The 12,534-nt window shown below is 39.4% G+C and overlaps 1 protein-coding gene across 18 annotated transcripts in view; it reads left to right on the top strand.

Annotated features, from left to right (window-relative positions):
• The window catches only part of FOXP1 (forkhead box P1), a 494,548-nt gene that overhangs the window by 248,967 nt on the left and 233,047 nt on the right, over positions 1 to 12,534 (top strand). Inside the window, exon 1 of one of the 18 annotated variants that reach the window (XM_073351101.2) lies at positions 12 to 115. The exons of 16 other annotated variants lie outside the window; for them this stretch is intronic. The gene's annotated coding sequence lies outside the window, so the exon portion shown is untranslated. Of the gene's footprint in view, positions 1 to 11; positions 116 to 190; positions 496 to 12,534 lie in introns of those variants that run through there. One more of the 18 variants, XM_073351103.2, reaches the window with a different exon arrangement.

Below are 12,534 nucleotides of genomic sequence, written 5' to 3'. Positions count from 1 at the left end.
AAGCCACTGTTTTTTGCAATTCATGTGAGGGCTGTGGATTAATTCCTTGAGACATATCTTTGCATACGCCTTTCATGAGTTATGTTTGCCGGAGCCTTTTACTAGGAACATTAAGGTAAGAATGTTGATTTAGCTTGGGACCTTTGTCACTCAAACTAATGCTCATCAGTGGTATAGACATTGTAAAGAAATGCTGCTTAGATCTCTCAGACCCTCTCCTAAACAGTGATGTGTTATGTCTCTTAATTATCATGCCTGGATTCTAAATATGCCATTAGTTGTAGATGTTGATGGAACAGAGGTGCACTCCCTCCAGTGTAAACAGTGCTGTAAATACTTGCTTGGTGCTACCAATTGTCAGCTAGAACAGTTTCTTTAGAGGCTTTTCTGTTATTTCTTCTTCTCTACTTGTGGTTTGTCAGAACCCCCTTGGTTATTCCAAAATCCTCATGGTCTTGAGGCTTGCCAGTTATTATCTGCAACACCAGAACAAAGGTAGGTTGTTAAACTGTGTGCTCCGGGGGAGGGACAAGTTATTTTTGGAGGGTTGTCTTCCTAGTGCATGACTGGTTGACCTAAAAGGAGAAAAAAATCCTCCATGAGTCTAGGAATGAGAAAGCGTACACTCTAACAGCTTTATGTAGGGTAGTTTATTTTTATGTAACTTAAAGAAGCAGCATCCTTTTTGATTTCTTCCTGTAGTATGCTCTGTTATTTCCAGAGAATCTACATCGTTAAAGTATTTTAATCTGTGTAGTCCATTTGATTTAAAAAATGTTCTATTGTGGCATCTATGATTTTTGTAGTTGACGTTTCTTTTGGTAGCTGTGATTTTCTGTTGAAATTCTAAATAAGGTTTCATAGGGATGACAAGAGAATGGGTATTTTTACACAAGGATTTCAACTTTTTGGTTGGCATAATTTTAAGGTATGGTAGCCTTTTCTGTGACTGTCCAAGTGCTTTAATGCCCTGAACAGAGTTATGTTATTTTTTAAACTGTTTGTCATGTTTGGTTTTGAGTCTGTATGTTACTCAGACAAAGTGGGTGTTTTCTGCAGACTAAACTCTCTTAGCTGGCTGTGTACTTTTGTACATCTTCGGAAATTAAAAAATAGTATAATAAACACCCTAACAAGGATCACTTTGTACATTGTTCTGTTCCGAGTAGTCTTAAAAGCCTATCCACTTTTATTCTGGAAAATATAGAGAGCAAATTCATAACTTAGTGCAAGAGCAAATGAAGTCCTGGTGCGTAGATAGTAAGTTACATAACACCTTGCATAAAATATACATTTTTTGATCTTGGGAATGGACGCTGCATTTGTAGGTACAACTATTAAACAGAGGTGAGTCTGTCCAGGAGCACTTTTACTTCAACCTGTTTTATGCAGCATTATTCTCTTTCATTAGTTCTAACAGGATTTAAAAGGCTAACAGCCTCCTCCTAAATAAAGCATCATTCTAAAATTATTTTAAATACCTGTTGTATGCTTGGTTCCTAAATGGTTTTTTCCCCCTCCTCTAATTATTATATGGTCCCTCTGGATTCTTATGGAAGTCTCGCTTCTGCAGCAAAACTGGATGGCTAAGATTTAAAAATATGTATATATTATTTCTTGCACATTCCTACTGATTTCTTTTCTCTGCTGTTTGTTTATTTTTCCATTGAAGTATGCAGCCTAACCTGTGCTAATCTGAAGCTCTCTTTAAAATATAAAACCAAGTCATTTAACATAAACTTTGTGCTCCAGAACTTTCTATCCTAGAATGCTAGGAATGATTATTTTTTAATTAAAAGGTAATAGTAAACGTCAATAAGTATATTTTAAAAACCTAAGTGTATTGTTTGAAACACATTTATATTTTTTGCTTTTTGAACCTGGGGGTGGGCGTGGAGTGGGGGCTAGGAATTAGTAGCCTTTAATTAGATATGGAGATATTCACATTTTACAGGGATTTATGTTAGAACATGGAATGGCGGGTGGCTTGTTTCCTCATTATGAATACTCCCTGCACATAATGAGGTTCATCATTAGTTGATGGAGTGAATTTGCCCTAGCTCTACCTTGAAAGGCACATAATTTACATACTACTTCAGAGCTTAGGCTTTAATGGATTCCTCAATGAATAAAATGAAAAGCTACTTTCTTTAAATTTTTGAACACTGTTTTGATAATACGGTTTTAATAAGACATTCAGTTTGCTTCTTAAGTATATTTGAAAGTGCATTCCCAATTGTAGCACAAAATATACTTTTTCTGTTTTGTATATACTTAGAAATACATAGTCAAGTATAACTGTGTAAATGTATGGCGGGGGGCATGAAGGGTTTATTTTGTTTTATATGTGCTACATTCCCCTGGCACTGCTGCTGTGCAATTATGGCCTTGTACAATGAAGATTATTATCAAAATCAAGTGCAAGAAAGCTTACCTGTAATATTTTAATAACATGTAGTGTACTTCTTCATGCATTAAAATTCATTTTGTATGAAAATTTATTTTTACTGCATATTTACCATATACATTTGCAGTGATTGATCTATAGAAATGTGTTACTGACTGTCAGGATGACTTTGACAAAACCAGTAGTCCCACCTCCCTATTTATTTTAATGAGAGGAAAACAGCAAAAACTTCTCTAGTACAGTTCCTCCTCTGAAACTGCTGTGTTAATATGATTAGATTAGAATAAATTGAATTGTAGACTGCCTAGTATGCTATCATGTCATCAGTTCACTAGAGTACTGGTCTACAGTATAGAGTTAGCAGGAAATGATTTTCTTTTCTTTTCTTTTTTTCTTCCCCTTTTCCTATTTAGATGAGGGGGGAAACAGCATAACACTCAGCAAGTTTGCAATACTGAAGTCTTTGAAACAAGCAAAGGGAGTTTATGTAACAGCATGTTGCTGAACATGTCTTTTGCTTGTGGCAGGCTGGTCACCCTTGTGGTGTTATCAACAGTTCATGCTGACACTGAAAGTGGAAAGCGGGTCTTTCTACTTTGTCAGTTGCAGCAGAGGAGTATAAATATGAGTGGAAGGCTTGTTTTGATAGAATGTTTTATTACCTGAAAACGAGGAGCATATATTAACATTAATAGAATAGTCTGTGCCATTCTTTTTTAGATAATTTACCTCAGCTGCAGATCTGTCTGCTTCAAAGTCTTTCTCTGTTCTAAAACATATATTTGTTTAGGGAGTTTTCATTGAAGTGTACATGACAATTACAGCTGTTCATTAACAAAATTGGGTATTTGTTTTAAACTTTAACCAATCACTTTGATATGCTAATTATGGTGTAATTTAATTTGAGCCCTGTAATGATGATGCCGTTATTATGGACATAAATGATGCAGTTAAGCTGAGAGTAATCTCATTTGCATACTGTACATGCTAGTAAATTAAGCCCTTTCTTCGACTGCTTCAGCTTTAATTTTCCACTTCTTTTCACACAGCATCTTTTCAGCCACTCTCTTATAAGCCCACTTTGTAATAGTGCTGATGACTGTTTGAGGTGGAGAGTTGCTGCACCACAATAATGCAAGACACAAGATGTAACATTTGAAGGATTCATTATCTTACTGAGTGTTCCTTTAAGAAGCTGAAAATAACAGGGAATGGAAGTGTCTTCTCTGTTGAACATTACAGGTTTTCTGATCAACAAAATGGGTTTTTTGGTAAACCCTCATATAAAAAGTACCTTGACAAACCCCTATAATATTTTACAGTAACAGTCCTAAGCACTACAGTAATCTTATTGTAAAATGTAGTGTATTGGACCATTACTGTAGAATATTGTAGGGTAGTGCAGTGTTGTAGAAAAGTCACCCAAGTACAACAATGTGCAACATAATGGAGATATTAGCACACTAGATAATCCCTAAAATTAAGCATATGGTTTGAAAGAGCTTCCTATATGATTGGTAGTAATTTAGAATGGAAATCTGAGTGGTTTATCTCTGTCATCCTACTTTATTCATTACTTTTGCCTTCTGTGCATCTCATGTGAATTAAATTTTATATTTGAAATTAATTTCAAAAAGTTATATTAGTTACATATATACCTAATTTGCATGCTTCTTAATATTGTTAAAATGTTTGATTTAATTGAACAAAAAGCCACTAAAACCAAACAAAAATAAAATGGCAACATTTATATGCTGATTGGAGTTGGTTTAATACTTTCCAATTTACGATATAACTGAGCTAAAATATTCTCACAGCAATGTGGCACCCTGAGAAATAACCTGGAATGAACAGGGCTTTTGATTCTTGCTCTTTTTGTAACTACTCACTTTTATGGTTAGCTATTTTCGTTGTTAAATGCCTTTGGAAATAGTCTATCACTAGATTTTGGAGACAGCTGGTGAGACTTCAAAAGCCACTGGTGTGTGGGGTGACCAAAGCTAACTAAAGATCATTATTAAATCTTTGCAGTCCTTTGCTTGAACAGGGTCCCATGACCAAAAGCAGTTTGTGCTGTTCATAAACATGCAAGTTAGTCACTTCCTGGGTGACTAGTGTAAAAATTGTAGACTACCAAGGCATACTGCTCCCTATGTCCTCTACCCTTTATGGAACACAGCAAACAAATGGGAAGTTCTGTATTTGCCAACTGTCCGATATTTAATGAGACTTCAGTTTTTATGGTTTTCCTGCACTTTGTCTCACTTCCATGTGTCTCCCATATGCTTTCCATGCCAGTTTTGTTGCCAGCAGTTGTCCTATGGGAGACTACTGTTCTAATACTCTGACAGTCTGAATTTACTGGCAGCAGCAGTGGATCTGTCTGTGTGTGATCTAACTGCCCCTCTCCTCCCCCCCCCCGCCCCGATCGGGTTGGGTCCCCGCTCTGGTACGAAGCTGACAACCGTTCCCAGCCAAGTGGCTTGGGTGTTTTTGTATGTGTGCGCATCTGTAGAGCCTGTGGTGTGGGGTTCCCCTCTTAATCTGTAGTTTGTTTTCCTATCTTGAGTTAGGTTGATTGTGTTTGATAGCTTCCTCATTCTGCAATGTAATGTTCTTTTTCTTTTGGTTTAGGAAGGTCTCATGCAAAACAGCCGTCGTCTTTGTGTAGTTATTTAGGTATTTTGATTCCCTCCTCCCCCTCTATTTACAGGGATCTGGATCAAGGAAGGGTATTTACTGGGGAGTGGGGTCGTGGCAAGAAAAATCGTGTGGCACATTGGCCCATAGAACTCTGATATGGACGTTGGTCTCCATTCACAGCAAAGGATTCAAGAGGACAGCAGAAAGTCAGTCCATCTCTGTGGAGAGCACTAAATTGAAACCTCTTCATGGGGGTGATCTGGCTCAACAAGGTCTCTGCTGTCTCCAGGCTTATTTCAAAACTCTGTCTCCACATCAGAAACGAAGTGTGCTCATGGAAAGGAGGAAGAGGGGGAACTTCAGCTCCTGTCCAGAGCAAAGTTTTCATAGTTCCTCCCAGGGATATTTTTCCTACCTCGAAGGATATTTCTCCTCTACCTGAGCTGAGCCCTTCTTCCTCAGAGGAGGGTGAAACTTGCCATATTTCCCTGCCGGTTGGCATCAGAGCTCCTAGGTGCTTCTCGATCCCGTAAGAGGCCTCAGTTGTCGATAGAACCAGGCACCAACCTTCTCAGGAAAAAGGGATTTCCATTTTCATAAAATAATCCAGACAAAGCTCACCTTGCCCACTCCGGAAGGTTGCACGTACTTCAGTCCTGTTGGAAAACTCTAGATGCTGAAGTCATACTAGCTAAATCTGTCAGTAAGATCTCTTGGGCTTCCTGTGAAGAAGAGCTCTTGGCTTCCGCTCTCAGCAGCGTCCTTGTGCTCTAAGGATTCTTCTCTTAATGTAGAAAATGTAGCTATTTCCTAACGGTGCCATTGGGTACTGAGGAAAAGTTATCCTCAGCCCTTGTAGGAATACATTGCCACTCCTAAGCATCCTGGGCTACTACAGCTTTGATACTACAGCATCTGCCAAAACATGGGCAGATGAAAGTGCATGCTGTAGTCTGAGGAGATATAAAGGAATCTCCTCTGATGCCTTTTGATGATTAACGACCATAACAATGTGACCCTTTACTCTGTAAAATTGCTCGTCTTAGTTACCAGATCTCCTGTCTGGAGGGAAAGGGATTTTCCTCCATAATGCTTTGAATGCACTGTCCTTTAAAATAATGACCGGTTTCAGAGTAACAGCCGTGTTAGTCTGTATTCGCAAAAAGAAAAGGAGTACTTGTGGCACCTTAGAGACTAACCGATTTATTTGAGCATAAGCTTTCGTGAGCTACAGCTCACTTCATTGGATGCATCGGATGAAGATGCCACAAGTACTCCTTTTCTTTTTGTCCTTTAAAAGATGCTGTTGTAAATGCTGCCTTAAGAGGTTTTAGGCAGAGACCTTCCTACTGTCTATGACCCCCTCCCCTTTCTAGGAATTTGTCATTCCATTGTGGATTTTTAAAAAACAATTTATCTATGAAGAGATTCTCTCTCTCTCTCTCTCTCTCTCTCTCTCTCTCTCTCTCTCTCTATATATATATATATACACACACACAGATAAGTTGGAAGTTGCCATACAAAGTGTGAGAGGCTAATTAGTTAAGATGAACTATTATCAGCAGGAGAAAAAAACTTTTATAGTGATAATCAGGATGGCCCATTGACAAGAAGGTGTGAGGATACTTAACTTAGTCAATCTGTGTAATGGTCCAGCCACTCCCAGTCTCTATTCAAACCCAAGTTATTGTATCTAGTTTGCATATTAATTCAAGCTCAGCAGTTGGAGTCTGTTTTTGAAGCTTTTCTGTTGCAAAATTGCCACCTGTAAATCTTTTACTGAGTGGCCAGAGAGGTTGAAGTGTTCTCTGACTGGTTTTTGAATGTTATGATTCCTGATGTCAGATTTGTGTCCATTTATTCTTTTGCGTAGAGACTGTCCGGTGTGTCCAATATACATGGCAGAAGGTCATTGCTGACACATGATGGAATATATCACTTTGGTAGAGGTGCAGGTGAACGAGCCCCTGATGGCGTGGCTAATGTGATTAGGTCCTATGATGGTGTCACTTGAATAAACAAGTGGACAGAGTTGGCATCAGGCTTTGTTGCACACGCTCTCTCTCTCTCACACCTCAACCTGGATTTACGTTTTCAGTAAGTGTCTCCTTCCACTTCTTTCCGAAGAACAACAAACTCCATCCAACTAGCTTGGGGAAATCAAATCAGTACCAATACACACAGCTTGCTGTGCAGTCCCTTGAAGGCTTCTGTAAAAATCAAGATTTCTTGAGTCACAGGAGGTTGGACTGTTGGGTACTAGTGGTCTTCCCAAAAAGTTATTTCTCAGAGTTTAAGAAAACTTTCCCCATTTCCAGAACAGTTTTCCCTTCTCCTCTCTCCCACACTGGACAAAAGGCCTTCATAGCAGTACATGCTTTTGGGGGAGAGCAAAGCCAGTGAACCTATCCCAGAACAACTGTTCCAGGTTGGAGGCAGTTTACTTCATACTAGACACTAAAAATATCTTGAGCATCAAGAATTGGAGGCAAGAATAGTGGACTGTCATATGATGTATCAACATTTTTGAATGGAAACCATTCCGTCCCTGTTGGCCTCCTTTAAACCTACTAACATAAATAAACATACAGGACACATGTCAATTGTGCCTGTGTCTCCCAGTCAGTAAATCAACTTAATTTAAACTTTTGTCTTGACCCTTCTTCAATCTAGCATCCATTCTGTAGGTCATCAGAAATATTGGTTTTGTAGCAGCCCCTAGGCAGGATGGCCATCTCCGGAGTACGATACATAAAAGACTGGTACATGATTCTGCATGAGAACAGAACAGGTTACCATAAAGAAGCCCGTACAAGGTATGGTACTATTAGGATGCCTTATTGCCCAAGGGCTGTTACATTCAAAGAACCCTTTAAGTATTCTAAAACTTGGGTCTGGAGAATAAAAAAAAGAAGAGGTTTCTCTGTCTCTCTGTATATGTCACCTGGGAGCCCTGACTCATACCCGAAAGAAGACAGTCTTCCCATACCTAGAAGGGATCACAAATATTGAGATCTTATCCTGTAATAAACAAAAAAGAGAAATTGTCTAAGCCCTGGGCCCATAGTCTTCTGATATGATGTTCTTAATTCTGAATAAAATCCCCACAAGTCTTTTTCACAGCTGGATGAACCCCTGCTCGCTCTCTCTAATTTGTTCACATTTATAAAAGCATCTATCCAGGCTGGTAGGCACTGTACAGTCATAAATAAATACGCACAAATCTCAAATCAGAAAGACCATAGAAAAGATGTCCGCACCCAGCAGAACACGGTCCTCTCCTCCAGGCCTCCTACAGAATTAGAGACACTTCTAGTTGTTCCCCAGTGATGGACAGCCCTAAACTAATGGCTTACCAGCAAATCTACCTGAGAGAATCTACCTGGTTTCTGATGTCAGCTGCTGGGCCTAGGGGATACATGCAGAGAGTAAGATAGCATTAGGCAAATAGTTTAATCAGTATTTTCAGTCTCTGAGTGCTTGGTGCAGTAGGCTGTGTCGTGCTGGAGAATAGGATGTCCAGTGTAGCTCACTGAACCAACATGGGTGTGGTGAGACCAGGAGCAATCCCTCACAGAACAAACATCCTGCCAGTATGAGGTGTACCAGGAAAAGCAATTAGCAAGAAGGTTTAAGATAAAGCAAACTCCCCCCTGCTGCCTTTTATGCCTGCACCATCACCAGCAATCCAAGGAGCAAATTCTTTTCTGGTTTGAGAGGGTGTAGTTCCTATTTCTCTCATTTACTGCTAGTCCCTGCAGAACAGCAAATTGACATAGGTGCACACCCACTCCTTGCTAAGTCACCAACGCTACTTTGCCACTTACCCCTGTTTTAATACCAATTTGCAATGCCATTTATGTTGCCATAGAATTCAGCCCTTAGTCTCCAAGACTCCAAAATAAGAAACCCCATAGATGGTCTTCTGTAAGTACAAGGACGTTTTTCAAAGAACTGCAAATTCTGTAGCTGTTTGGCATGTACATATGGCGTCTTGAGGGGCATCCCTTCTAGGAACCTATCAGAGGCCAAATTCTGCTCTCAGGTATGTTGTAGTAAATCATGAGTAGCTCCACTGAGTTCAGTGGAATATTCTGGACTTACACCATTACTTAAAATACTGTCAAAGAACCCACAGGTCATACGACTTCTCTTCATGTACCTTGTGTCCCAATATGAGCGAACCTACTTCCCCCTCCTCCCCACCACCCACCTTGAAGTTGAGGTTGGTTTGTGAGCAGGTCCTCCTGTGCAAAACAGAACTTGCCTCAACTGAGTCCTGTCCATTTCCTTCCATTCCTGTAAAATAAATAAATGAAATTAAAAATAGCACCTCTCTTGACAATTAAAAAACCTCCTACAACTTGCATGGGAATATATTTTGAAGCTCTGATGCAATTTGGGCCATACCTTGGGTCCAAAACAAGAATTACTTTGCAAATTAAGATGAAATCTAAAAGGCTTTCAAGACTAACCCTCCAGCAGTGCTGAGCATCTTGAATTGGCCATCTTGTTTCTTTCCTCCTACTGGGAAAACTCTTATCTGAGACTGTTTACCATTACTATTGTATGTGCCAAAACAGATGGATGTCACGCACCAGTATCTGCTTTAGAAGGCAAACTTGGGTCTGTATGGATGCGCCAGCAAGGTGGAATAGTAGCTGGATAAATCAGAAATGGATGTGAAAAAATGATGAGGCTTTCCCTGTAATGGAAAGAGTTTATATCATTTGTAAAACATTGAGTATATAGGCAGGCAGAGTGAAATAGTGGAAAGCTAAATTGATGCCCCCCCCTCAAAAAAATCTGAGTCCATGGAGTTTCTATGGGAAGAAAAAACCCTTACCTTGGAGCTTTCTTGGAGTCAATGACTTCCTTCATATTAGATTTAGAAGTGCAAGATGACCGTATAAATATGCTTAAATATCATAGGATTTTGATCAAAGGGTCAACTATGAGTAATAAAATAGGAAATACAATTATTGCTACTATTTCAGATCACAGTGCCTAAGAGAATCTGAGCAGTCGGGAAAAATAGACTTAACATTTGGAGAAGAAGAAAAAAATTCCCAGATCCGAGCCTGTTGGTCCATAGAGGAGAGAACAGATTGAAGAAAGGAAATCTTTCCTGGAAGACAGCCTTGTATTCAATGATTGTATTGCAAAAGTAAAGCCTACTTTTGCAGGACTAGCTAATTCACTATTAACTAAAATCAGTGGGGAAAATTAATCAGATGCATTTGCACAAGACAAAGCCAGAGTTGGGTTAGAAATTGCACTTATAAAAATGATCAGCATAGAAGCTATACTTGCTGTTCAGTTTTGTGTCATGTCTGGCTAGGTTGTGCTTCACTGCACCCCTCCATCCACCTAACAAACTGTGGGCAGACATTTGTAGGGTTGGTAGGGAGTGAGGCTACATGACAGTGACGGTCTACTTTTTGATACTCGTCAAATGAGTTTTATATAAGACGTAAATGGTATGATAGCTTTAAGTTCGAGGGGACATATTTTAGTCCCTAACAAGATATTTGGGTACTTTGACACTCAGCTGGCTCTTTATTTAATATATTAAAGACTCCTTTTGTTTTAAAAAAAAAATGGCACCAGGTCTGGATGATAGTCTTCTCTGTGTACTTCAGAATTCCTACAGACAGGCCTAGACAAACTAAGAACCAGATACCCTCAGGGGCCAAGTTTTGGCATTCAGTGTCCCTGGAGGGAAGGATGGTACCCATTAATCCTGTAATCGCCAGATTCCTCAAGGTAGCATCTTGTATCCTCCCACTTTTAAATTGGAGCTTGAATATTCTCTTCAAAGGCTATGTAAACACTACTTCAAACCTGTCATCCCTCATTTTCTGGTAGTTATTACCTTGGGCAGGAGGTGGGTGAAATGGCTGTCCTTTCCCTTTCTCCCTCATCTCTTTTAAGTATAGTCTGGTTTCTTGAATAAAGTGGTATCTTCCTCCTGAGCCTCAGTTCCTGTCCCAGAACTGAAAGAGAGAGGTCCTAGCAGGATGGCACTCAACCAAATTCTCCATCATATGATCGCACGTTGCAGAAGCACGCAAAGCTGCAGCGGTAGAATGCTCAGCTGAGCTCGAAGATTATTCCTTCTGTGTCATGGAAGAGAAGGAAAACCTCACTGGAGGAACTCAGCAAACTCTTCAACCAGATCACATCATAGGTGTTTCTTACCTGCTGATTGTGTCCTCTGGCCTGGTTACATCAGCACAAGCATCTATCTAGGGCAAGAGTAGTTGGGGACAGTCCCCTGCATGTTCATAAGAAACTCTTAAGACTCACCAGTTTGGGATCCTCCTGGGAATACTTAAAATATATCTAGTTGTTTAGTGTCAGATATATAAATATTAAGCTGTATAGGAAGAAAAACTCACATCCAGGGATCTCCAAAGACACATGAGTCCAGCTATGCATGTGCTTAAAGTTAAGCATGTGCTTAATTTCTTAGCATCTCTGTGTCCCTGTCACTCCACATATACTTTAGGAATAATATATTCTTCTTCTACTTCAGGGTTGTTGTGGTGATGCTTAAATTCATGTTTGTCAGGCACTTTCAGTCCCTCAGATGTAAGGCTTTATATAAGTACTAAGTATTATTATTTTGATTATTATTTTTAGCTTGTAGGGCAATGGTTCTCCTTTCCCACTATATGTTAAAATGCTAGTCATGTTTCAGTGGAGTATCACACCTGAAGGGTACAGGTTTGGTAACTCACTTAAGTGAACTTTGACAACACAAAGTTGTTGAACTAAAAACAAACAAAACAAAAAAAACCCAACCCAAAAAACCAACAACCTGCAGGGAGAATGTTTTATTTCATTAATGTAGTGTTTTGGGTGGAAATATGCTGTAGGTTAATCCTCTTTGGAAAGAGATTAAGAAATGTTCTCTCCTCCTCCTCCCTCCTAATGTAAGAGTAGGTAATGTTTATTCTTTCTGTATTAACTACAGACGTCAGAGAACAAGGACTGTTGCCCTTTGATTTTATTTACAAGGCAAAAGTGAAAACTTGTTTGATCATATCATGGTGTTCACCTTCCATGTAAGAGTGGAAGGGAACCTGATTGTAGATCTTATCATAACTAAATATAATTTTGCTTATGTTCAGTTATCTTTGAATTTTAAAGGCTGTATGTTCAGCCTTCCTTATTGGGCTGAGTGAAATTGATTCATGCTCAGCTTTTGGAAATTATTGTCTCAGGGAACTAAGGATTTTTTGTTGCTGTCAACTCTGGAGTCATGATTTACACCAAAGCTATCCGTTACTGAACAAAAGCTGGGTTGAAAACTTGCATTTCTTTTTCGTTGAGAAAAGAAGGGGCAGGTGGTGGACAGAATCTTGTTTGCAGTCATGTTTTTGCGGAAAAACAGTTCCTTCCCGCTTTCTTGCAAACATACCATCCTGATAAAGTGTAGCTTGCTGGACATAGAGGACCCAATTGTGCAAGGTTGACTC

Source organism: Lepidochelys kempii, chromosome 7 (assembly GCF_965140285.1).
Source record: "Lepidochelys kempii isolate rLepKem1 chromosome 7, rLepKem1.hap1, whole genome shotgun sequence".
NCBI classification, from domain to species: domain Eukaryota; kingdom Metazoa; phylum Chordata; order Testudines; family Cheloniidae; genus Lepidochelys; species Lepidochelys kempii.
Note: the sequence above shows the minus strand (reverse complement) of the source record. Positions and strands in the feature narration are given on the sequence as shown.